This window comes from Schistocerca nitens, chromosome 7 (genome assembly GCF_023898315.1).
Source record: "Schistocerca nitens isolate TAMUIC-IGC-003100 chromosome 7, iqSchNite1.1, whole genome shotgun sequence".
NCBI lineage: Eukaryota > Metazoa > Arthropoda > Insecta > Orthoptera > Acrididae > Schistocerca > Schistocerca nitens.
The window spans coordinates 137428352-137455622 of NC_064620.1; positions in this window are offsets into that span (position 1 = coordinate 137428352).

Here is a 27271-nt window from a genome sequence, read left to right on the forward strand (position 1 = left end):
GCCGTTTCTGAAAGTATTTGTATGGAGTGTAGCCATGTATGGAAGTGAAACGTGGACGATAAATAGTTTAGACAAAAAGAGAATAGAAGCTTTTGAAATGTGGTGCTACAGAAGAATGCTGAAGATTAGGTGGGTAGATCACATAACTAATGAGGAGGTACTGAATAGAATTGGGGAGAAGAGGAGCTTGTGGCACAACTTGACTAGAAGAAGGGATCGGTTGGTAGGACATGTTCTGAGGCATCAAGGGGTCACCAATTTAGTATTGGAGGGCAGCGTGGAGGGTAAAAATCGTAGAGGGAGACCAAGAGATGAATACACTAAGCAGATTCAGAAGGATGTAGGCTGCAGTAGCTACTGGGAGATGAAGAAGCTTGCACAGGATAGAGTAGCATGGAGAGCTGCATCAAACCAGTCTCAGGACTGAAGACCACAAAAACAACATTCTGTTTTCATGCGTTCTGCCTACATGTTCCCACCATCTGCTTCTGTTTGTATCTATTTTCTTGCGGGATGACTCAACTTGTAATTTATTCCCAAAGTCTTCATTTCTGAAGCGATCTTCTCTGGTACGGAGAAATCTCATTTCTGCAACCTGGATCCCACCCATAATCTTTTCCAAGACATTGTTATCAATTTCATTGTAGAAATGGTTCAAATGGCTCTGAGCACTATGGGACTCAACTGCTGTGGTCATAAGTCCCCTAGAACTTAGAACTACTTAAACCTAACTAACCTAAGGACAGCACACAACACCCAGCCATCACGAGGCAGAGAAAATCCCTGACCCCGCCGGGAATCGAACCCGGGAACCCGGGCGTGGGAAGCGAGAACGCTACCGCACGACCATTCATTGTAGAAATTTCATCCTGTGTCGCAGATGAAATGATGAAAGTGCGTTGCCTGTTCCAATATTATATTAGTTATTACAATTTTAGATCGTATGGGCGATTTTCCCTTGCATGCTATAATGTTTATTTCTTAGTGGAGATGTTTATGTTACATTTAGAGGCCAACAAACCTAGGCCGTAATGGCTCTTTGAAGATAATCTTCATTTCTTTCAACTATTATTTGATCATCTGTGTATAATACAGCATTAGAGCATTTGTCTTCGCTGATCGTTATGCCCTACGTGATACTTTGTTTCCAAGCTCTAACTGTCATCTGTGTAGATGTTAAAAGAGTTGGAGACAGGTCACATCCTTGTCTAACTACCTGTGTTGTTGTTGCTAAATTTCAGACAAGTTATCTCCATCATCGATTATAATTTTTATCCTTTTTGTAAAGAGTTTGTACACAGTTAATTAGGAGCGTTGGGAAGCCTCTTTTTCCCATTATCTGTCCCCCCAGTAGGCGTCTAATGAGTTTGTCAAATGCTTTTTCATAATCTAGCAATGTTATGAACGTCCCTAAGTTAAATTCTTTTTCTTTTCTCTGTCAGTTGTCAGTCAAGGAAAACACGGCAAACATCAACTGCAACACAACAAGCATAATCTTAAGATTTGCGAACTGATGAAAGAAATTAAAAACAGATTCGGGACTAACCTAGGACCTTTCTCTTTCATGGGCAAATGCCCTACCGAGTAAGACATCCAAGCACGACTCACGGACCGCCCTCACATCTTTATTTCGACCAGTACCTCAACAGTTACCTTCCAAACTTCTCAGAAGTTCTCCTGCGAAACTTGCACGACTAGCACTTCCGGAAGGGAGTATATTGCGGAGAGACGACTTAGCCACAGCCTGGGGGATGTTTCCAGAATGATAATTTCACTTTCAGCGAAGTGTGATCTGATTTCAAGTTTCCTGTCAGATTAAAACTGTATTGCGGACCGGGACTCAAACCTGGAAACTTTGCCTTTGGCGCGCAAGTTTCCTACCGACTGAGTTAACCAAGTACGACTCACAACCCGTCGTCAACAGCTCTACTTCCGCCAGTCCCTCATCTCCTACCTTCCAGACTTCACAGAAGTGAAATTAGCACACGCTCCGCAGTAGAGTAAAAATTCACTAAGAAACAATCTCACAGGCTGAGGCTAAGCCATGTATCTGTAAATTTCCTTTGTTCCAAGAGTGCTTCTCCCGCAAGGCATGCAGGAGAGATTCTGTGAAGTTTTGAAGATAGGAGATGAGATAGTGGCGGAAGTAAAGGCGTGAAGGAGGGTTTTGAGTCGTGGTTGGATAGCTCACTCGGTAAAGATTCGAGTTCGAGTCCAGGTGCGGCACAAAATGTTAATCTATGAAAAAGATTCAGATGAGCGCACACTCCTCCGCTGCAGAGGGAAAACTCATTCTGTGTCGGCTTGACACGTTTCGAGTTGTTTCCAGGCACTGACTTGTGAGCTTGGGGCCGGAAGTCATTGTCCTGGTGTGCCTGTCCTGTGCCGTCCTTGGTGCTGTCCGGTGAAGGGAATGCCCAGGAGCTAAGCTCCCGGTTTAGAAAGTGAACCTGCGAGGTGGGCGCGGCGGCGATGCGTCGTCGCGATAGCGTCCCAAGGGTGGCGCCCGCGTTGGTCACATATCCTAGTCAGGTACAGCAGCGTGCTATACTGATACACTAAACGCCGCCTCGGAGGCAGCACTACTGTGCACCCGTCGTTTAGAAACTGCCTTACTGTAATCACAATGTCCCCGAAATTCTCACAATAAATGTGTACCATGCGATCCTTTGAAGAGAGCTACCTTCACTGTCTGGTTAAAAGCATTCGAACACCTGTTAGTGGACATTTATATGGAGTGTATGCATCCTTCGCCTTTGCGACGTTTCGAACCCTTCTGCGGAAACGGGGTGTCTGGATGTCTGTGGGGGAATGACAGCCCATTAGATTACTTTAATAAATACAGCGACCAGCCACTTTGCTGTGTATTTTTATTTGAGCTATACGCGTTTCGAGCTTTCACCCATCTTCAGTTAGCGTAATGCACATTTGAGTCTTCAGTTAGTACATAGTTACATAGTTACAACATCGGCAGGAAATTGGATGCCGTAACCACCCTACACAAAATCACAGTTTTGTTTACCTAGTACACTTCGCGAGGTGTATATTTACGATGTATTGCTGCTCAGATGTACTTATTTTCTACTCTGTCTGTTGTTATTCCGATTTTCACGCCCATGGATGTGTCACAAACACTTTTTTACTTCTCTTTTGCACAAAACAGCCTGGAATCCGACGTGTTGCTGACAGACATCTTTAGTTGCATTCGAAATCACATCTGCGGTCGAAGATCACATATTGCTAATACGGTCTGCTATAATCAAACTTATATTTTACTTACAGTTTCTGTATGACTAAAAGAACTGAAATTGTTTACATGAAAATGCTGAGTACCCTATATGGTTATGAAATAAGAGCATTACTGACTGTTTAGGATATACGGCATATTATAAAAACAATGTAGTGAATTTTATATAGAACAATACATATCATCATTTTTCTCCTTTCTCTTTTTTTTCTCATAGAATAAGATTCATAAACAATAAAGACAGAACATCAGATTTACATTTTATTGAACTGTTTATCGTCTGGATGGGCTCCTATGCAAAATAGAAGTGTTTGTGCCATGTCCATCGGAATAACAACAGGCAGGGAGAAAAGTAAGTATAAACAGCAGTATATCGTAAATATATAAGTGTGGTAGCTAAACAAAATTTTTATTTTGCACAGGGCAATTGCAGCATCTAGTCTGTTGTCGATATTCTAATTACCTACTAACTGCAGACTCAAACACGTATTACTCTAATTGAAGGTGGGAGAAAACCCGAAATGCTTATTAGCTTAAATAAAAATGCATCGTAAACTGGCTGGTTACTTTATTTATGAAAATAATATAGTCCACAGCCACGAAGCTGAACAGCCTGTAAACTGAATAAATTATTGCAGCCCGTTCTTCCTCAAGAGCCAAAATCACAGAAGGTAGTGTGTTGGACTCTGGTATCTGAAGCGAAGTCGACGTTGTAACTCATGCCGAAGGTGTTCCATTGGGTTCAGGTTGAGACTGTGGGCACGCCAGACCATTTTGGGAAAGTTGTTGTCCACAAACCACTGCCTCAAAAAATGGTTCAAATGGCTCTGAGCACTATGGGACTTAACTTCTAAGGTCATCAGTCCCCTAGAACTTAGAACTACTTAAACCTAACTAACCTAAGGACATCACACACATCCATGCCCGAGGCAGGATTCGAACCTGCGACCGTAGCGGTCGCGCGGTTCCAGACTGTAGCGCCTTTAACCGCTTGGCCACCACGGCCGGCCCACTGCCTCATAGATGCTGCTTAATGACAGGGCGCACTGTCATGCTGACATAATCATCGCCTCCGAATTGTACGGCGCACACAATGATCTAAAATGTGTTTATACCCTTCCGCATTTAGCGTTTGCTTAAGCGCAATAACGGGGCCACCCTATCCACGAAAAAGAGGTCCATACCATGGCATCACTTCTGCGGTACTTCAGTGTCGGCACTACACGTGATACCAAGTAATGTACTTAGCAGACACGAACCACTCTATCGGTCTTCCACTGGGTACAGTGTAGTTCATCGCTCGAAATGATTCGTTCCCGCCGTTCATTGCACTACTTCAACTTCCGCTTAGCGCTGGTTGAGGAAATGTGTGACTTGTGAGCAGCTGCTCGGCCATTGTCCGCATTCTTCTTGCTGCCCACGTGGATTGGCTCACTACCTGGCCAGTCACAGTGTAGCCAGGTGAAATGCGCACATTTCCAGGCTGGCCGTACCAGCTACCAACAACAAATCTGACACGGTAGCGCAAGAAAACCACAGGAAGACGAGTCATATAATATAGAAAGCGAAGACCACTAAGGAATAACAAAAAGTAACAGACAGACTGTGTTCCCGAACGTGGATGTGAACGACCGGAAGAAAAATCACCTCCCTCATTTAGACGGTGGCTCAGACGGCCGACCGGGCGAGGTGGCGCAGTGGCTAGCACACTGGACTCGCATTTGGGAGAACGACGGTTCAGTCCCGCGTCCGACCATCCTGATTTAGGTTTTTCGTGATTTCCCTAGATCACTTCAGGCAAATGCCAAGATTGTTCCTTAGAAAGGGCACGGCCGATCTCCTCCCCCATCCTTCCCTAATCCGAGCTTGTGCTCCGTCTCTAATGACCTCGTTGTCGACGGGACGTGAAACACTAATATCCTCTTGGGACGGCCGTAGTCTCCAGACCTGCGTTCACTGTCGCAGTCCTGAGGAAATGCCGATAATGGTGAGCGCACACTTCCATTTTATGTCGTGTAAATTATAGCGCTCTCACAAGTGTCAGTGTTTCTGTTATACTTCCTAAATTAATTGCACAACACATGTTCTTAATTCTTCAGACATAACTTTTCAAGTCCAGCAGGAATGGTCAATATTCAGGGATATGACAGGAACGATCATTCGTATCGAGAAAGTCTAGTAAACTTGGAATCTACAATGCTTGCCTTAATAGCACTTGTTCAGCAGGAGAAATCTGTTTCACAGCAGCGAAGACGAACGAGTGGTCACAGCTTTTAAGGTCTGCCTCGACAGCTGAATGGTCAGCGTGACGGACTGCCGTCCTAAGGGCCATGCGTTCTATTCCCGGCTGGGTCGGGGATTTTCTCCGCGCAGGGACTGGGTGTTGTCGTCATCATCATTTCATCCGCATCCGGCGCGCAGGTCGCCCAATGTGGCGTCCAATGTAATAAGACCTGCACCTAGGCGGCCGGACCTGCCCCGCAAGAGGCATCCCGGCCACTGACGTCAAACGCTCATTTCCATTTCCACAGGTGTGAATTTTAGAGCCCAAGCTTATTATATTTTTCTATTTCGATTGTTCTTGCGTGTCATATCCCTGAGCATTGACCGGTTCTGCTGGGACACCTTGTATGTATTGAGGCAGTCAAATTAAACGACACAGATGGAAAAAAAGTAAGTTAACTGTTTATTATTTCAAAAGTTAATTGCCATACGGAACCATGATGGCATCCAGGCGTGCACCTCTGCATCCGAACCAAATCGACCTTCACGGACGTCTTACTTCAGGGTTCCAAAAACATGGAAATCGCATGGACAGAGATCGGTACTGTAAGGCGGCTTCCCAACGAAACTTCTGCAACGTGTCAAAAGAACCTTGGCAGCAAGTGGGCGGGCATTATCCTACAACAAAATGATGCAGTCCGTCAATATTCCTGGGTGTCTGAACTGATGGCAAGTTCAAGTGTCCAGGTACCACTGTGCGTTAGTTGTGGCACTGTGTTCCAGAAAGTCAATGAGCATCGGGCCCTTGCAGTCAAACGAAAAGGTTGTCGTGGTTTTCCCTGAGCTGGTATGCCTGTTCTTTCGGGTAAACCGAGGAAGTTTTGCTGAGGAGCCGTTACACTGCGAGGTGCCGAGGTGGAGAAGAGTTTGTACCTCTTTAATTCTGACGAATTTTGCATGAAAACGAGACATGCACTCGACCCTCTCCTTATCTACCACCTAATTAATTATGTGCACAACGGTAACGGAAGGAAATGATGGTGGACCCTGCTAGTTAGTAAAATAAGAAGAGCACACTCACAATAATTTAATAAAAATCGTAATCTACTCAGAGAAAAAGAAAGAGAACTTTATCATAATAAACAACAGGAAGTGGAATTCTGCCCATGTCTACGAAATGATATGCGGATTAATTATTACAATGAGATTTATTATACATCAGAACATAAAGGCACATGATTATCGACACAAACAGTAGGTTAAAGGATAGGGTATACTAACTATTATGAGAGTAAGAGTAGGCTCGGGAACGAGGGGCTCCTACTCCATGTGATGCAGTAGATTGACGATAATGACTGGAGGTCCTAATGAATCAAATATTACTCTCCCGACTATATTGGAGTATTGCGATTGGTAGTGAGAGCTCAAATGGGCTCACATGGAGAAACAAGCAAGGTGGACTTGTAGCAAAGCAAGCGCGCGTGCTGTTGAGGACTTCAGTATAAAATTGATAGGTCCTACAATGCCGGAGCCGCAAAATACTTTACCAGTCCTGAAATCTGTAGCAGGTCGTCGGTAGGCAGCGTTCTGTTGATGTAGGCGCCGACTTCTGCTGTGCAGAAACTCTGTTTCAACCTCTGGACTCGAAGGCGGTCCGAGAATTCTTAGTTCTGCCGAAAAAGTGCGACTAAGTCGCAAGACCATCCGACTCCGACGAAGATCTGATCCCAAATGCCCTGCGCCCACACAACGCAAGAGCAAAGCCAACATTGCTCAGCTCCCTATTATCCTCGAAAACCGCGAATCAGCATTCAGTGCTGATTCCAAAATTCCTTCACGCTGTCTCAGAACATCATTCGCGCCAATGGCGACTGTTCCCTCCAATTTCGAGCAGGGCTTTATGACGTCAACTAGCCTCAGTTTAAGTTAACCAATCGTGCCTCTGCTGTTCAGCTGAGGGCACTGAACTTGCCGCTTGACCGGCTACGAAAACAACACGCCCAGACCACCGGCCATCCGGGGCCAGACAGTCGTGCCCAGCAGGACACAGTCCACAAGTATTCTCAGAATCATGAGGACAATGCAGTCAATCGGTGCCAGCAGTCTTCGTTCCGGACGTGCTGGAACGTTAAACACATAAACTGCGGCGACACTCAGACGTCTCTCACGCCCTTTCACCCCGCATACAATAGGCGAAACTCAACCGACGTCAGTCGTTCCGACAGATGCTTAAGCCCATTGATGTCGATCCTCTCAGTATTTGGAGAAGTGCAGCCTCCAACCGGAAACCCAGTGTGCCGCGTCCTCCAATGCTCGCCTCGCACAGGCCACCCAGGGGGGTAACCCAACATGCATAGGAATCAAGTGAAAAGTATTTTGGCCTCTCAGTAAAAATACTTATTTGGCCTGTTACCATCGTAAAATGACATAAAACATTAATAAAATTGATAATGAAATGTCGTGTGACGAGGGCCTCCCGTCGGGTAGACCGCTCGCCTGGTGCAAGTCTTTCGATTTGACGCCACTTCGGCGACTTGCGCGTCGATGGGGATGAAATGATGATGATTAGGACAACACAACACCCAGTCCCTGAGCGGAGAAAATCTCCGACCCAGCCGGGAATCGAACCCGGGCCCTTTGGATTGACAGTCTGTCGCTCTGAGCACCCAGCTACCGGAGGCGGACAATAAAATTGATGAAAATGAGAGGCGACAGGCAAAAGAGGGCATAGAACCTCTCAAGACATCCTCCATACTGTCCCAATCTCTTCCCATGTGAGCTCCATATTTCTGTAGCTCTGAAGAAAGACATTCATCGCAATCGATTTGCTTCGGACAAAGAGGTTATATATATATAAACCATGATTGTACATCATTTCAGTCCAAAACTATAGCTGCATAACCATCATGGACGAAGAAACAAACAAGTTATGGAAACAGGTGGATTCGCCACCGCCGAGAAAGGGCAAGACCCAAGCATCTTCAGACCACACGCTTTTTTTTTCTTTCTGAAACTACCATGGTATGGTGCTAACAGATTATTCCTGTTGAAACGTCCCCTTAGAAAAATTATAAATGACTGTGCTTAAACTGACACACAATATTTTTAGCGCAACGCAATCTGACTTTCATAAATCCCTACAAAAGAATGGCCCTGACTAACAATAACCTATACCTTTCGTGAATCACTTACCTCACAAAAATTTTCGTTACTCGAACTACTGCAATACAACGTGCGCCAATACTGCCAACTGAATAAAAGATTCTAACTACTGAAGGCACTAACTACTGATACGCCGGCCGCGGTGGTCTAGCGGTTCTAGGCGCTCAGTCCGGAGCCGCGCGACCGCTACGGTCGCAGGTTCGAATCCTGCCTCGGGCATGGATGTGTGTGATGTCCTTAGGTTAGTTAGGTTTAAGTAGTTCTAAGTTCTAGGGGACTAATGACCACAGATGTTAAGTCCCATAGTGCTCAGAGCCATTTGAACCATTTGAACTACTGATAGGCATACTTAGCAAATGAAAGATTTTGATAGAGAACAAACAATGTATTTACCTTAATAGTGTTCAAAAGTCACAATATATATATATATATATATATATCAGTTCATGACATCCAGTCTTACAAATTTACTGTCTCTGATGGACACACGTCCAGATCATCCGCTCTCAAAACTCCGCCATCTCTCTCCCGCCATCCACCACTGCTGGCGGCTCACCTCCAACTGCGCAACGCTACGCGCTGTTAACAGCCAACTGCCCAACACTACAATATTCCAACAACGCAAACCAGCCACAGACTGCACACAGCACAGTCAGTGATTTTCATACAGAGCGCTACGTGACGTTACCAACATAAAAACCTAAACAGCCTACTTACACCGTAACACGAAAACCATTACTGGAGCATACTCCTGGAATCTCGTTACGACATTGTAGAAGGCTGTCAAGACGAGGTGTTGATTCTTCTTTGGGCTATCATTTTTTTCTTTCGCCTCTACATTCTGCTGATACAGCACCTTCTTCGTCTTTCAACGAATGGAGGAACCATTGCGTTCCATGCATTTCCAGAATGACGACGATGTGATCTTCGAGGTGAAACATTTTGTGAACAGTGCAGCTGCAGACATATGCACTCAAGATGTCTTCCAAGTCATTCATTTCTGGGGAAAATGTGTCATATTGAAGGGGGAACATAAGTGTCATGGTTGCAGGTTGACATTTTCGAGGTGGTAACTGAAAATTTATGACTGCCCATCGTACATATACTTTCAGTAAATAATAGAAGCGTAAGTACTAGTGGAAAAACGAAGTAGTATATTGTAATAAAAATTTGACGAGATCGAAGAAAAGTAAAGGTTATTTTTCCGAATGCATCAATTCACACGTAATTCTTTGAACACGGAAGAAATGTTTCCACCCATCGGTTTCGTGTTTATCCATATGCTGCAGTATTGGAGTTATACCGGTTCTGAGTCTCCACTGAAGTTTTCGACTCGTTGCAACTGGTAGGAAAACAAGGGGAAAATGTGTGGGCGGAGAAACACGACGTACCTGGTCGAGGTCACTGTCCCGTAGCACGCTAAGGCGTCCAGTAATGTGCTGTCGGAAGCGAATAGCAGCCGGAAACGCGCGGCAGGAGGGCGCCGGCCTGAGGAGCCGTCCGTGCATCACGAGTTCTGGGGCGGGCCGCACGCCGAGGGCCGGAAGACGTAAGCAGCGGCAGGGAGGGAGGGACGGGTGGACCCATCTGGCACTGGCGGGCGCTCACTCCAAGCCGCTCCGCGGAACACTACTGCCGCGGGGAACTATAGCAGTTCTTACGTTCTCCCTGTAGCTATCACACCCAGACAGTTTCAAGCTTAAATCAAAATAAAATAAGAGATATTAGTCAGCGGTAATAACGTTCCTGTGTCGTCCAGCGGTTTCGACTGCGTTGTGTTCGCAGTGTTAAGTACGATGAGAAAGCAATTCTCTCTTACCATCTAAACAGGTTAGTAGCCTTAAACCCCCGATTCTTTACAGGATCTAACTCCCATGTACAAAACAGCTCATACTTCTGATTACTTTACAAATTATTTAATGTTTTAAATTTTGACGTCAAGCATGTATGTGAGAAAAAGTTTAACATTTGAAATTATGTTTAAAGTTAGTTTCAGCTTACTAAATGCTATTGTTATCAGACACTGGCTGCTTAATTTAAAGCAGAAGCTAGTTTTTTCACTCATGTCCGTGTTTATGGCGTCCTCTCTACGGAAGTATGTGTAGTACAACGATGTAATTTTGCAGATGGCAATCAGTCGTATGTAGGGAGACAGAAAAATGTGTTGCTATTAGAATTGGTTGTAAAGAAGTAATAAATTAAAACGTCATGGCTGATGTTGAAGTTTTACTGCATAAACAGCGAAAATGTAATAAGTGATAAACTTCTTTTCTCGTTTTGTAGTGCGTGTCAGCTAGAAAAAGTTTCACGAAGCTTTGAAATTATGTGTAAATTTTTTTGGGAGTGGCTCCTTTGGTTCCCCACTTTTCTGTCAGGGTCTTTTAAAGAAGAGCATATTCGCCTTTTTTGTGCTCAGATGCGAGCATTTTTCAGCTGTTTCCCTTCTTTTCCTTGTCCCACCAGGATGTACTGCTTGTAGACTATAAAAAGAATTGTATAGGGCGATAGGTTGGTGCCGTCCAGTATCTCGCACTGACCGGTATTAGATACTGAAAATCAAATTTTTGTTGCCCCTGCAAGCCGATAGATAGGCAATGTGCAACTGGATCTATGAACCATGAACCGGGTTAGTCGGTTAATAATATACAGCGGCACGTTGGAAATAAAGGAAAAAAATATTACCACGAAACGTTTCGAGATGGATTTGTTGTGCCGGCCGCGGTGGTCTAGCGGTTCTAGGCGCTCAGTCCGGAACCGAGGGACTGCTACGGTCGCAGGTTCGAATCCTGCCTCGGGCATGGATGTGTGTGATGTCCTTAGGATAGTTAGGTTTAAGTAGTTCTAAGTTCTAGGGTACTGATGACCACAGATGTTAAGTCCCATAGTGCTCAGAGCCATTTTTGGATTTGTTGTATTAAGCATTCCCCATGCACTTGTCGCGTTTATTTTCTTATATATATATAATTGGAAGCGCATTAGATCAGAAGCACTTCGGAGACGAATTAAACCATTTGACCTCTTGAGTCCAGACAAAATTGTTATTCGACATATGAATCTAGCTGTCCCTGTAAAATCCAGAGCCGGGCGCGCTGCTACTGAACAATTCAAGCAAATTACAAAATGGTTCAAATGGTTCAAATGGCTCTGAGCACTATGGGACTTAACTTCTGCGGTCATCAGTCCCCTAGAACTTAGAACTACTTAAACCTAACTAACCTAAGGACATCACACATCCATGCCCGAGGCAGGATTCGAACCTGCGACCGTAGCGGTCGCGCCGTTCCACATTGTAGCGCCTAGAACCGCTCGACCACCCCGGCCGGCAGCAAATCACAATAATAGTTTTTTTTTTAAATAAAGAAGATTGACTATACTTAACTTTGAATTTACAACAGTGTTGCAAGCGATTGGTGACATCCAAACAAGTAATGTTTTTCGCTACAGGCAATGTCCCTGTAAGCAATGCCATAAGACTTCAAATACGAAGGAATGGAAGAAAGTCATTTGGTTGTGATGAGTCTTGTTTCACACTCTGTCAACTCCTGGCCGAGTTTACGTCCCAAGAGTCAAAAATGGCTGGGCTTCGGTGATGCTTCGGGCAGGCATATCGCAGTATTCCACGGGCCCCACGGCTACTCTCCAAGGTGTCATTACGGCCAAGAATTATGTGACACTTTGGGGTCGAGAGGTCCACCCCGTGGTGCAGTGTCTGTTCCCCAACGGGGATGCTGTGTTCCATAACAACAGAGCCCCTGTTCACAAAACTCGCATAGTCCAGGTCTGGTTCTGTCAGCACGAGGATGAACTGTGGCATCTCCCCTGGCCACCTCAGTCTCCAGATTCCAATTATATTGAGCCTTTGTGGTCTGCTTTGGAGAAAAGAGTGCGTGATCGCTATCCACCTCTATCATCATTATCTCAACTTGCCACAATTTCGTTGGAGGAATGGTATGAGATTCCTTTGAAAACCTTACAGGACCCGTATTTATCCATCCGAGACGAGCGGAAGCTGTTTTCAATGCGAATGGTTTTGGTACATCGTATTAGGCATGGCAATGTGCTGGGTTTTTGGTCTTTCCATGTTTTTGTCGATCCCCTACATCGAGGCATGCAGCAACTAGTTTTTGCCTCAGTCCGTGTCTAAGAAAATAGAACAGCGAATGTCTAATACTGGTAAGAAATTATGTCCGTCATGCACAACACATTGGCTTGCGTAGTCTGTATCTATTTGTACGCAGTACTTCTGTCTCTTATAAATTTGTTTCTCTGTTCATTTCACCTTTAGTCTATTCGCATAAACGAAAATCTGAAACGTTGGAATCGAGCGGTCCAGGTCAAAGATCTTACATCGGCGCCAGATCCATCACGTTTCTGTTGATACACCAGTGTTGGACTGGTTTAGCCGTAGGTCCGCGATACCACTCAGATCTCACAGCAGGATAATTGTGTGTAAAGTTTTTAATTTCCGTAAAAATGTCACAGTTAGTCTCTCTCTATTCCTTTAGAGAAAGTTGATCATAAGTTAAAAAGTTGCTACCTTACCAAAAGTATTCGGATACCCCTGCATGATGCGGAACTGGCCACCAGATGTCACAAGAGGCAGACACGCCAGTATGAAAGGAGGCAGGAGGTAGTCTACTGTGTTGTCAGCAGAGGAGCAGCGAAAGCACAGTGGGTCGTTCAGGAGTGCTCAGTGACTTCCATCACCGGCTAGTCACTGGATGTCGCCTGAGTAACGAAGCCTTCGGGGACATTTCAACCCTTCTAAGGCTCCCCACGTCGACGATGATGTGGCTGTCAACTGAAAATGGGAAGGAAGAGCCACAGCTAAACCATTTCCAGGAAGATATTACGTACTGACGACACGGACCGTTGAGTAGTGTGGAGGGTAGTCATAAAAATAGCATGAAACCGGCGGAATTCCAAAGCGCTGCCAGCAGTCCAGCTAAGATAATTAATGTGCGTAGTGAGTCAAAGCGAATGGAGTACAGCGGTCGACAAACTACCTACAAGCCACAAATTTCTGTAGTCAAAGCTGAGCGACGTTTGAGGTGGCATAAAGAGCGACGTCGCTGGTGGACAAATGGAGATGAGTGATATGGAGTGATGAATCACGCTGTATCCTGTGGCAGCCCGATGGAAATGTTTGGGTGTGGTGAACGCCTAGAGAACGTTACCTGCCCTCACGTCTAGTGCTAACAGTGAACTATGGAGGAGGTCGTGTCACGGTATGGGGGTGTTTTCCTTGGTTAGGGTGTCGTCGCGTTATTACGCTTAAGACAGCGCTAAATGTGGGAGGATATGAACATGTTCCACATACAGCAGAGGAATATGTCGGAGACGAGGACTGTATCAACATCACAGTGTGCCCTGTCATAAAGCAGCATCTGTAATGCATTGGTTTGTGGACAATTACATTCCGGAAATGCACTCACCTGTCCAGAGTCCCGACCTGAACCCAATGGAACACATCTGCGGCGAGTTGGAACATCGACTTCTTTCCAAACCCCAGCATGCGACACCAATACTGGTTTCGGCTCTTGAGGCAGGTTGGGCTGCCATCGCAGCTCAGATATTTGGACACTTCATTGAAAGTGACCCGAACAGAGCTGAAGCCGTCAGATCCATACTGATGTCCACCAATACGTGGCTGGATACTTTTGAACAAATACTGCTGTGTATTGTTGTGGTGGGGTAAAGCATCATCTCAGTGACAAAAGGTCAAGCGAGAACTGTCAGAAATTGGTAAGGCAAATAAAACTTGAACAAGATTTTAAAACCATATTAATTTTGAAGGATTGCTACTAAGACTTTGTCACACAACTCATACCAATAATTCACTTTGTTTGTTTTGGGCTTTTCTATTAGGGAATATTCCTTACGGCAGTAGACTGGAGGAGGTAACCTTGCGGTAATTTTTCATTAGTGCGTGACCCGATTCTAAATCTTCATCTGCATAGATACTCCACAAGCTACCGTACGGCGCGTGGCGGAGGGTACCCTGTACCACTAACAGTCATTTACTTTCCTATTCCACTCGAAAACACTCGTAGAGCGAGGGAGAAACGACTGTGTATATGCCTCCGTATGAGCCCTAATTTCTCATACCTCATCTTCGTGGTCCTTACGCGCAATGCATATTGGCGGTAATAGAATCGTTCGACAATCATCTTCAGATGCCGTTTCTCTAAATTTTCTCAAAAGCGTTTCTTGAAAAAACGTCGCCTTCCCTCCAGGGATTCCCATTTGAGTTCCCGAAGCATCTCCGTAACACTTACGTGTTTTCCGAACCTACCGGTAACAACTCTAGCCACCCGCCTCTGAATTGCTTCGATTTCTTCCTCAGTTCGGCCTGATAGGATCCCAAACACTCGAGCAGTAGTCAAGAATAGGTCACACCAGCGTCCTGTATGCGGTCTCCTTTACAGGTGAACCACTCTTTCCTAACACTTCCCCTATAAACCGAAATTCAAATGGTTCAAATGGCTCTCAGCACTATGGGACTCAACTGCTGTGGTCATCAGTCCCCTAAGGACATCACACACATCCATGCCCGAGGCAGGATTCGAACCTGCGACCGTAGCAGTCACACTATAAACCGAAGTCTGCCATTCGCCTTCCCTACCATAGTTCTCACATGCTCGGTCTATTTCATATCGCTTTGCAACGTTACACTCAGATATTTAAACGACTGTGTCAAGCACGACACTAGTAATACGCTATCCGAACATTACAGTTTCGTTCTTCCTACTCACCCGCTTTAACTTGCATTTTTCCACATTTAGGGCAAGCTGCCATTCTCACATTAACCGGAAATTTCGTCTAAGTCGTCTTTTATCTCCCTACAGTCACTCAACTTCGACACTTCACCGTAAACCACAGCTTCATCAAGAAAGAATCGCAGATTGCTGTGCACACTGCCCGCCAAATCATTTATGTACAACAGCGGTCTTACCACACTGCCCTGGGGCACTTCTGACGATACGATTGTCTCTGATGAACACTCGCCTTCGAGGATAACATATTGGGTTCTGTTACTTAAGAAATCTTGGAACCACAATTGTTGCTGAGGTGCTGGTTTCGCCGTAAGGCAGAGGAGGGGTCTGCGCGTCGTCGCTGCTCTGAACTGTTGTTCTCCCAGGTGCATTACTCTCTGTCTGCCAGCTGCTGTCTGAAGGCTACCGGTCTTTATGAAACCACAGGCGCTCTGCTGGATTGCTCTGTCACGGTATGTTCCGCCGGGAACACTTGCTGCGGTTTCCCGAGGGCAGAGTACCACCGAGGTCGCCGATTCGGCAGGGTTGTGTAGCCGCCACGAATAAATCCAGCCTGTGCGCTCAGTCGTACTGAGTTGTACGAGGCGACTTCAGAAAGTAAGTCACTCATTACTGTGGCAGGCCAAGTAACTTTCATTGAATGCTGCACTGCACTTCAGACTGGCACATGACTACGCTTTTCAATAGTGAAGTCTCTGTAAACAATGACCAGAATATTCTACCAATCGATTAGTTTCTCAGTGACAGAAATCAACTCCTTGGTTACGGAACCACTCAAGAACCACTGTGTGAACGTCTTCATCGTCTGAAAAATCTTCAATTGTTGGGAATCATTTCCTCGGTTACCTGTAGGTTGTCGTCCGTGGTCCTTATCGATGTCGTGATCAGCATCACCCACGTCTGTGCGGCCTTAGTCCAACTGCTGACGTAATTCACAAAGGCTGACGCGACAGTGTATTTGGTCCACATACTGCCAGAATTTCACGATGAATCTGTTTGGAATTTAGGCGTTTTGCACACAGTAATCGTACTGCCCAGTGTACTTCAGCTCTGCAGTAGGTTAAATGATAATTAATTGAAACCCTCACCTGCCGACAGGTGTTGTTGATATACCTCGATGGGGACAGCTGAAAATGTGTGCCCCGACCGGGACTCGAACCCGGGATCTCCTGCTTACATGGCAGACCCACGGGTCTCACGGAAAGGGATAAGGGATAAGTTTCTGCAGTCGCGCTGTTCATCTGCGTCCTCGGTGGCTCAGATGGACAGAGCGTCTGCCATCAAAGCAGGAGATCCCGGGTTCGAGTTCCGGTCGGGGCACACATTTTCAGCTGTTCCCATCAAGGTACATCAACAACACCAGTCAACAGCTGAGGGTTTCAATTAATTGTCATTTATTCTAGAGAAACTGCACGGTCATCAATGGTATCTGTTCTTTCGAGAACAGTTACTATCTTCGTATATTTGCAGTAGGTCTCCTGTTGCCGCCGGCCGATGTGGACGGGCGGTTCTAGGCGCTTCAGTCTGGAACCGCGCTGCTGCTACGGTCGCAGGTTCGAATCCTGCCTCGGGCATGGATGTGTGTGATGTCCCTAGGTTAGTTAGATTTAAGTAGTTCTAAGTCTAGCGGACTGATGACCTCAGCTGTTACGCCCCATGGTGCTCAGAGCCATTTTTCTCACGTTGCTGCGCCATTTCACTGTCACACTGACAGGGGGAGGTCACGACGTTGGGATCACGGATTTACTTCAAACTTCGTACACCTTTAGTAGGCCGCTAAAACAAAATATTGATCAAGTAGTAAGGTGCACTACTCTGGCAGTTCCGATAAAATCGCAAAAGAAGTTTTAAGCGTCCATTATGTACCTGATGTATCTATTCGAAGGTGCTTGTAAGTAATAAGTCATTGTAGGCAAGCGTTTAGCGTTGAGGCCATGCAGTAAGGTCATGGACGAGGCGACGGTTTGGATCCCACTAACACGAATTTTTAATATATATATTTTTTTCATCACTTGTCCCATTATTTAATTTATATGACATTTGAGACGTAATATAGTGAAAAAATCCCACGTGCATTTTCAAGAAGCTGTTGTGAATTTCATTTGTTAATTGACTATATACGATTTTTACTTAAATTTTCAAGGACGAGGGACAGGCTTGGAAAGCCCAAGTCAAACACGGAGTCACCTTCATTTTTGTAGTAGAAGTGTAAATTCTGTGATATTCGAGAAATATGCACCTACACTGTTCTTGCTACATTAGCAACGTCTGCCAAATGGGGACTGCCTCTGTGTCTGCAGCTCGAAGCGTCGAGGTGCAAAGTAAACTACTGGCCATTAAAATTGCTACACCAAGAAGAAATACAGATGATAAACGGGTATTCATTGGACAAATATGTTATACTAGAACTGACATGTGATTACATTTTCACACAGTTTGGGTGCATAGATCCTGAGAAATCAGTACCCAGAACAACCACCTCTGGCCGTAAGAACGGCCTTGATAAGCCTGGGCATTGAGTCAAACAGAGCTTGGATGGCGAGTACAGGTACAGCTGCCCATGCAGCTTCAACACGATACCACAGTTCATCCAGAGTAGTGACTGGCGTATTGTGACGAGCCAGTTGCTCGCTCACCATTCACAAGACGTTTTCAATTGGTGAGAGATTTGCAGAATGTGCTGGCCAGGGCAGCAGTCGAACATTTTCTGTATCCAGAAAGGCTCGTACAGGACCTGCAACATGCGGTCGTGCATTATCCTGCTGAAATGTAGGGTTTCGCAGGAATCGAATGAAGGGTAGAGTCACGGGTCGTAACACATCTGAAATGTAACGGCCACTGTTCAAAGTGCCCTCAATGCGAACAAGAGGTGACCGAGACATGTAACCAATGGCACCCCATACCATCACGCCGGGTGATACGCCAGCATGGCGATGACGAATACTCGCTCCCAATGTGCATTCACCGCGATGTTGCCAAACACCGATGCGACCATCATGATGCTGTAAACGGAACCTGGATTCATCCGAAAAAATGACTATTTGCCATTCGTGCACCCAGGTTCGTCGTTGAGTACACCATCGCAGGCGCTCCTGTCTGTGATGCAGCGTCAAGGGTAACCGCAGCCATGGTCTACGAGCTAACAGTCCATGCTGCTGCAAACGTCGTCGAACTGTTCGTGCAGATGGTTGTTGTCTTGCAAACGTCCCCATCTGTTGACTCAGGGATCGAGACGTGGCTGCACGATCCGTTACAGCCATGCGGGTAAGATGTCTGTCATCTCGACTGGTAGTGATACGAGGCCGTTGGGATCGAGCACGGCGTTCCGTATTACCCTCCTGAACCCACCGATTCCATACTCTACTAACAGTCATTGGATCTCGACCAAAGCGAGCAGCATTGTCGCGATACGATAAACCGCAATCGCGATAGTCTACAATCCGACCTTTACCAAAGTCGGAAACGTGATGGTAGGCATTTCTCCTCCTTTCACGAGGCATCACAACAACGTTTCACCGGGCAACGCCGGTCAACTGCTGTTTGTCTATGAGAAATCAGTTGGAAACTTTCCTCATGTCAGCACGTTGTAGGTGTCGCCACCGGCGCCAACCTTTTGTGAATGCTGTGAAAAGCTAATCATTTGCATATCACAGCATCTTCTTCCTGTCGGTTAAATTTCGCGTCTGTAGCACGTCATCTTTGTGGTGTAGCAATTTTAATGGCCAGTAGTGTATTTCCGGGTACCTTACCAGATTGCCTGTTTAAGGGATTTCGCAAATCACGACAGGCATACATTTTCAGGAAAACTCTATGCGTTTCTTCGTTTACTTGTCGATAGTTGTAAATATGTTTGTTCAAATAATTAAATTTAATTAAAAACAGTAAATAGTTAAATAACGTGAAATTTACGAAAACTTCATGCAAATATATGTGTTTTTTTATTATATTACCTCTTAAATATCGAGTAAATTAAATAATATGAGCAGTCATTGAAACTAGATTGATAATCAAGTTTCAGCGGGAGTCGAACCATCGCCACACACAAGTTTGTCTTACGATGCTCTAACGTTAATCACTTTTTTTTTTAGTTGATCTCGTTTTGGTTCTCTATTGTTTGTTCAATTCGTTCGGAGTGGACGTCCGGTGACAACTGTTTAGGTCCTTCGGTGATCCGTTCACTCACTTTTTTATTACAGAGGGTTGACCACCACAAACTCTAGCGCATGGTACTTACTATCTACGCACAGATACATAAGCAAATTAAAGACGCATTAAACTTCTCTTGTGATTTTCTCGGAATTGCCAGAGTAGTACACCTTACTACTTGTACATTATGTTGTTCTAAGGGCCTTCAAAGATGTACAAAGCTTGAAGTAGATCTGTGATCCCAACGTCGTGGCCTTTCCCTGTGAGATGAACCTGTTATCAGTACCACAGCAGAATTGTGCCTGCAGAAAACCCGGAAAGTTTGCTCTCTCTCTCCTGGCAATCCAACACGCTTGTTGCACTATGGGGCAATGATATTTGTAACTTACTTTCTGAACCCCCTCCTAGAAAAAGGGCTATCGTCTAACATAATTACGCATATATTGGAAACAAGGACGTACGGAGTTCATTTATTTTAGGGAATGTCGTTTGTTGCGGTGCGTAAACATCAGCATTTCACATTTTCACTGAAATTCTATGCTTCGCAAGTGAACTTCAGGCATGATCGCTGCAACCCAGTGGAAATGACTGGTGATACAGTTATGTTGAGGAAGTCTAAGAAATTATGCACTGCTTTCCTCTTTGCCTTCACCATTCACAAAGCCTTCCTTCGCGACGACAACGAGAATCTTTAAAACAGCAAGTGGCTAAAAAAATCAAACCGTCGTTTGCCCGCAGATAAACATAACCCACTGAGTACATTCGTTGGACTCTCGTAGAAATGATTATTTGTCTTCACTAGATAATCAAATAAGTAGGATAATTTTAATTTTTGGATTGAATATTGATCGTACACTTTCTTGAAACCACGGCAATACTCATGCGCTTATGTGCAAACTGAGCCTTTGCTTTCTTCGTTATCAGAAAGTTCTCCAGTGAGGCCAAGTGTTTCTGACTTCGTTTAAAATGGTTGGGTATCAGGCTGAGCTAATTTACAAAGCAGAGAGAAAGCATGTCTCAATGTTCGACAAAGTCATTGGGACAGTTTCGTGTACGCTGCTGTTCGAGTCTATGGGAATGTTTGGTTCAGCCTTTTTTGGACTTCTTGTTGTTAATAAAGACCAGATCCAAAAGGAATTCCACCATTCATTCATTGTTCTTTAGAAAAAGCTTTCCTCACGTAGATAACTTTTTTTTTCAATTCGGCAATAAAGCGTACAGTATTCTGCAGGGTCATTACCGCGAACAAAAATGAGAAAAGTGAAAAACCATATTTTTAAACTGAAACTGAAGGCCGCACTTGTCGCACGTCGTGTAAGTCTTGTGTAGCAGTTTTCCTCAACCAGTGCCTTTCACTGTGTTCTCTTGCTTTCGAATGGGTTGTAAGTATCTTATTTTAATGATCAGATTTTTGAACAGTATTTTGTGAGTTTTTGAACCACAGTTCGATAACCAATTAGATATGGCTCAGACTAATGACCTCAGCAGTTGAGTCCCATAGTGCTCAGAGCCATTTGCTCAGATATGGCTCAGATGGTTCCACAGAATCTGAGAAATTAAATAGAAAAAATTATTTGATTTGCGTAACATATTTGTCCTGGTTTCAAACTAATAGTGTCCACAGCATTTATCTACTAAGAGTAAACAAACAAGACCAAACCGGTGGTGAAACTAATATTTTCCATAGCAGTATTTCAAACCACCGGTTCATTTAAAGGATATTTCCGAAATATTCGATGAACGTGTGCCCGAATTCACCAGAAATCAGTATTAGAACTGGAGGTCTTCAGCACCTGAAATATTTTTGCATTTCGACTAATCACAAGTTATACGAGCACTCAGGTATCCTATCCGTAGGCCCAAGGTTGTTCTCCTATTTTCGTGTGGCAGTGTAATATGACGTGCGTAACTGTCACTGCTGTTGTGTAATAAAAGTCAAGGGACTGTAACTATAAAATGGTTCTACACCGTTCTACATCTTTCACATACACGTATTTATCGTAATTCTTTGTTTACAGTGAATAACGATGGGATAAGCAACCTTTCGCAAGACATTTCGTGAAGGTAATTTGCTCGAGGTACGGGATACTGCCTATCGGCCTGAGGAAAATTCTAAGAAGGTTTTGTCGTACGTAAACCTGGATGAAAATCATATATACTCTGAAGTATCCAGACGCTTATTAAGTCAACATTAATAAGCGGTGTGTCTACCCTTCAACTTTTTTCGGCTTTAACTCTGCTGGGGAGACTTTCAATGACCTTGTCTGAATGTCTGTTGAGGAATAACAACCCATTCTTCCTCCAGAGCCGAAGATAGAGGGGGTAGTGATACTGGACTCGGCGGTCTGGAGTTTGTTATTCCACGTTGTATTCCCAAAGGCGTTCCATTGGTTTCAAGTTGGGAGTCTGGGCAAGCAACTGCATTTCAGGAATGTTATTGTCCGAAAAACATTGTCTCACAGATGCTCCGTTATGGCATGGTGCTTCGTCATGCTGATACAGTCACCATCTCCCACTGTTCCTCTGCGCTTTGCAGCACACAGTGGTAGAGGCAAAGGTTGAAAAATGGGCCCCTGCTGGTATTATGGGCCCCCTACATATTTGGAAGTACAGGCCACGAATTCTAGCGGAGAGCACATGAACTACTAAAACTAGTTGCCAAACTTCACTGTAGACTGCGCAGACGTAGTAGCTGTCATGGTTTGTGAGTAGTTGTGCTGTGAATTTTTTCACTGTCATCAAAAGTTTGAAAGGTTAGTGTTTACTTGAATAAAACTCAAATTTCTAACATATTATTAGTAAAACTAAGGTAAGGTACGTATTTGGCTTGCTGTTGGGATACCGTTTTACGTTAATTAACGTCGGTTGCGAACCAAACTAACCGTAGGCAAAATCGTTTTTCCCAAGATGGCGAGGGTGGATATATGGGCCTCTTTTGCTGCTGGTATTATGGGCTCCGTAAAATCAATCAGATTTTATGGGACCATTTACAAATATTGCTACTCTTTATGTTTCAGATGCCTCGAATACATCTTGTACCCCCAAAAAAACGAAACGGCAATCGTGGTACAAAGCAAATATGGCAAATGCTATTGTAGCTATTGAAGAGAAAAAAATGGGGTTGAAAAAAGCTGTTAAAGTGTACTGTCCCTCGTTCTACGCTCCAAAGGCTTTCCACCGGTTTTACCACAGGGACTTGAGGACGAACTGGTTAAATATCTTCTCATTATGGAATCCAAGTTCTACGGCCTTACCAGAAATGTCAGGCGCATGGCCTACCAGCTTTGCACAAGAAATAAAAAGTTGGTGTTTCTGTCCCTGATGTTGACGACACTGTATGTCTATTTTGTGAAGGGATTTTTTCAAAGGACACAAAAGGTGAACTTTGGGTCCAGTGTATAGCCTGTGAGATATGGGCTCGAAACGAATGCGCTGGATGCGAAAAAGATGCTTATGTGTGTGACTATTGTAAACAGGCTAGGTGTAGGCTGTGAAAAATCATCCCACCAGTAGACTAATTAACAATGTTCAGAGTGAATCTTTCATTCATTATACAGAAAAATTAAATAAAACTATATTTTTCAAATTTTTGTTTCTTTTTATTTCAAACTACCTTGGGGCTCATATTACCAGCACAAATTCTTGACGCCACAAAATGCAGAGTATCAGGAAAAAAATAAAATTTTGTTTGAAATATTAAAAAGTTGGACCAAAACATGTCGTAACTATTGCAGAACATACTAGAGAAATGTTTTATGTTAATTTCAGGTGATTATACTAAAAATAAAAGGTGTTATATAAATAAAACAGAGTGGGGCCCATTATCCACCTTTACCTCTATAAGAAGCGTTCATATACTTTCGCGAGTAGCGTTTTCTTAAGAGCCATAAGGGGAACACGCTCTAACCGCGCAAAACACACCCGTACAGTAACACCGTCTCCTTCGTACTCGACTGTTGTCACTACACACAACGTCAGGTGACGCTCTCCAGGCATTCGCCAAACCCAAAACCTTACATCGGATAGGGGCAGGGTATAGCGTGATTCACCACTCCAAATTACATTTTGAGTCATCCACTGTCCAGTGACGTCTCTCTTTACACGATGAGAAGCCAAAGAAACTGGTATTGACATGAGTATTCAAATACAGAGATACGTAAACAGGCAGTATACGGCGCTGCGGTCGGCAACGCCTATATAACACAAGTGTCTGGCGCAGTTGTTAGATCGGTTACTGCTGCTGCAATGTCATGTTATGAAGATGAAACTGAATTTCAACGTGGTGTTATAGATGGCGCACGAGCGATGGGACACGACATCTCCGAGGTAGCGATGAAGTGGAGATTTTCTTGTACGACCATTTCGAGAGTGTACTGTGAATATTAGGAATCCGGTAAAACGTCAAATCTCCGACATCGCTGCGCCCGAAAAAGATCCTGCAAGAACGGGACCGACATCGACTGAAGAGAATCGTTCAGTGTGACAGAAGTGCAACCCCTCCGCAAATTGCTGCAGATTTCAATGCTGGGTCATCAGCAAGTGTCAGTGTGCGAACTATTCAAAGAAACATCATCGATATGGGCCTTCGGAGACGAAGGCCCACTCGTGTACCCTTGATGGATGCACGACACAAACCTTTAGGCCTCGCCTCGGCCCGTCAACACCGACATTGGACTGTTGATGACTGGAAACATGTTGCCTGGTCGGACGAGTATCGTTTAGAATTTTGTCGTGTGGATGGACGTATAAGGGTATGGAAACAAACTCGTGAATCCATGGACGATGCATGTCAGCAGGGGAGTGTTCAAACTGGTGGAGGCTCTTTAATGATGTGGGGCGTGTGCAGTTGGAGTGATGTGGGACCCCCGATACGTCTAGATACGACTGTGACATCTGACACGTACGTAAGCATCCTGTCTGATCACCTACATCCATTCATGTCCATTGTGCATTCCGACAGTTCCAGCATGAAAATGCGACACCTCACACGTCCAGAATTGATATAGAGTGGCTCCAGGAACACTCTTCAGAATTTAGACACTTCCGCTGGCCCTCTCGGATGGCTTGGAACGTGTTGTTCAGAAGAGATCTCCACCACCTCGTACTCTTACGGATTTATGGACAGCCCTGCGGGATTCATGGTGTCAGTTCCCTCCAACACTGCTTCAGACATTAGTCGAGTCCATACCACGCCGTGTTGCTGCACTTCTGCGTGCTCGCGGGTCCCTACAAGATATTAGCCACGTGTACCAGTTTCTTTGGCTCTTCACCGTAGATCCTCATGCGTGGCTCTGCTCTGACTGCATAAATTTGTGGCTTATGAGGAAATGCTCAACCTTCGTACTCCATTATTCTTTAACCCCCTATGCAGGGTCATTGTACTAGCCAGATTTCTGTTAGAACCTCGGAACCTACGACTGTTTCCTTTCACTGATTTTGTGTACACCTTCGCACTGGTGGACGGTCCTTGTCCGTCAATACGTGAGGTCTCCCTGATGTTGGTTTAACTTTGGTCATTGCTTCGCGCTTCCACTTCACAATAACATCAAACCGACAGACGATCTGAGCAGTTTTACAAGATTTGAAACGTAGCTAATAGAGTCGTTTTTTTTGGCGATATGCAATGACAGGGCCGGCCGAAGTGGCCGAGCGGTTAAAGGCGCTACAGTCTGGAACCGCACGACCGCTACGGTCGCAGGTTCGAATCCTGCCTCGGGCATGGATGTGTGTGATGTCCTTAGGTTAGTTAGGTTTAAGTAGTTCTAAGTTCTAGGGGACTTATGACCACAGCAGTTGAGTCCCATAGTGCTCAGAGCCATTTGAACCATTTTTTTGCAATGACAGGCCATGCCTTCCAGATACGTTACCGCTTTTCTACCAACAATACAATAGCCCTACTTCTATACTAGAGGGTCCGTCTTTCGTGATATCCAGTGGTCATCTCTGCATTACACAGGAGTGTCCGGATATTTTTGGTCAGATTGTATATGTTACTAATTGCGTATGTTAAAGAAATTTTCTGCACAAAATTTCACAAAATCGGTTTGATTAATTACAAAAAAGTGCACTTTTGGAGGGTACCAATAACACGAGCGTCAGTCTTTTGTTGAAATTAGTCTCGGTTGGCTGCTCATTTTTAGTGAAGTAAACGTAAATTTCAAGGGTCAGCTTCAGTAGACGGAAATTTAGGTGAAGTGCGAAGTTTCTGCCTGAGCTGCTGCGTACATAACGGGTTAAAGTGGTTGACAGAACTTCAATGCCATCAGGTACGGACAAAGAACTTACAGCTAGAGTGCTTGATGATGTGCTACAGAAATTTCTCTTACACGCTTGGCCGCCTACTGTTTGGAATCGTCCTTCACACAGAAATCAATAGTATGAACAATTGCTGAAGAACACGAGGAATCACGAACTGCAGCGTCAGGAGGACAAGCGCGCCGTGATTACACCTCTTAACCGTGCAGATCTCTGCTGTTTCGCGCCGTTCCTTACACAGGAAGCAGTTGTACGAGCCCGAAGAAGACAAGGAATCACAGACTCCGGTGTAAGTAGTTGGGAGAACAGGCACGTCACGACTACAAAGGGCGTGAGTCACAGAAGCGGCGGATTGCTCTTTACATATACAGAGAGTATTCAGGTGAGCATAGAGCGGCAATAAAGGAGGAGGGAAAACGCTACGAGCCTCTTTGTCCCCGCGTGAATAACTGAAAGTCCTGGGAACTGCACAAACAGAGCTCCGCACCCAACGAGGTGCTACGACAGCCGTAATTACGGCGCTGCTTGTCGAGAAGAGAGAACCGCTCCCAGCCCAGCGGAGGACACCGACCAAGACGGCGCTGTATGACCCCCAGCAGGAATAAAGCGGAGACAGCGTGAAGGCGAACCGGCGAGCGTAGAATGGCCTGTTTATACTGGAGAGGACGGGGCGGGACAGGAGAGTGAAATATGCTTCTTGTACAGTGAGACTCCCCCCCCCCTTTCTCCTCCTCCTCCACTCGACTGTGCGGGTGTTATCTGATGCGGCGCGGCCTTTGGTCTGGATTAGAATGCCGGCTCATCAGGAAAAGCAGTGGCGCCGTAGCAGACGAAAGCCAGTGCTGTCCCGCATGCCTAAAGGATGTGAGCATTCGTTATGGGTCTGAGATTGCCTTTTTTATAACCAGTAGCTAAGTAAAACCTGTTCTCTGTGAATACGTTTCCAGAGGGCAGTAATATTTCTTTTTGTTTGTGCCTTCTTTGTACATGAAAAGCCAAAGAAAATGGTAGACCTGCCTAATATCGTGTAGGGTCCTCGAGAGCACGCAGAAGTGCTGCAACACAACGTGGCATGGATTCGACTAGTGTCTGAAGTAGTGCTAGAGGGAACTGACACAACGAATCCTGCAGGGCTGTCCATAAATCCGTATGAATAGAAGGGGGTGGGGATCTCTCCTGAACAGCACTTTGCAAGGCATCCCAGATATGCTCAATAATATTAATCTGTGGGGAGTTTGGTGGCCAGCGGATGTGTTTGAAAGCAGAAGAGTGTTCCTGGAACCACTATATAGCAATTCTGGACGTGTAGGATGTCGCATTGTCCTGCTGGAATTGCCCAACTCCGTAGGAATGCACAATGGATATGAATGGATGCAGGTGATCAGACAAGATGCTTATGCACGTGTCACCAATCAGAGTCCCATCTAGAGGTATCAGGGGTTCATATCCCTCCAACTGCACA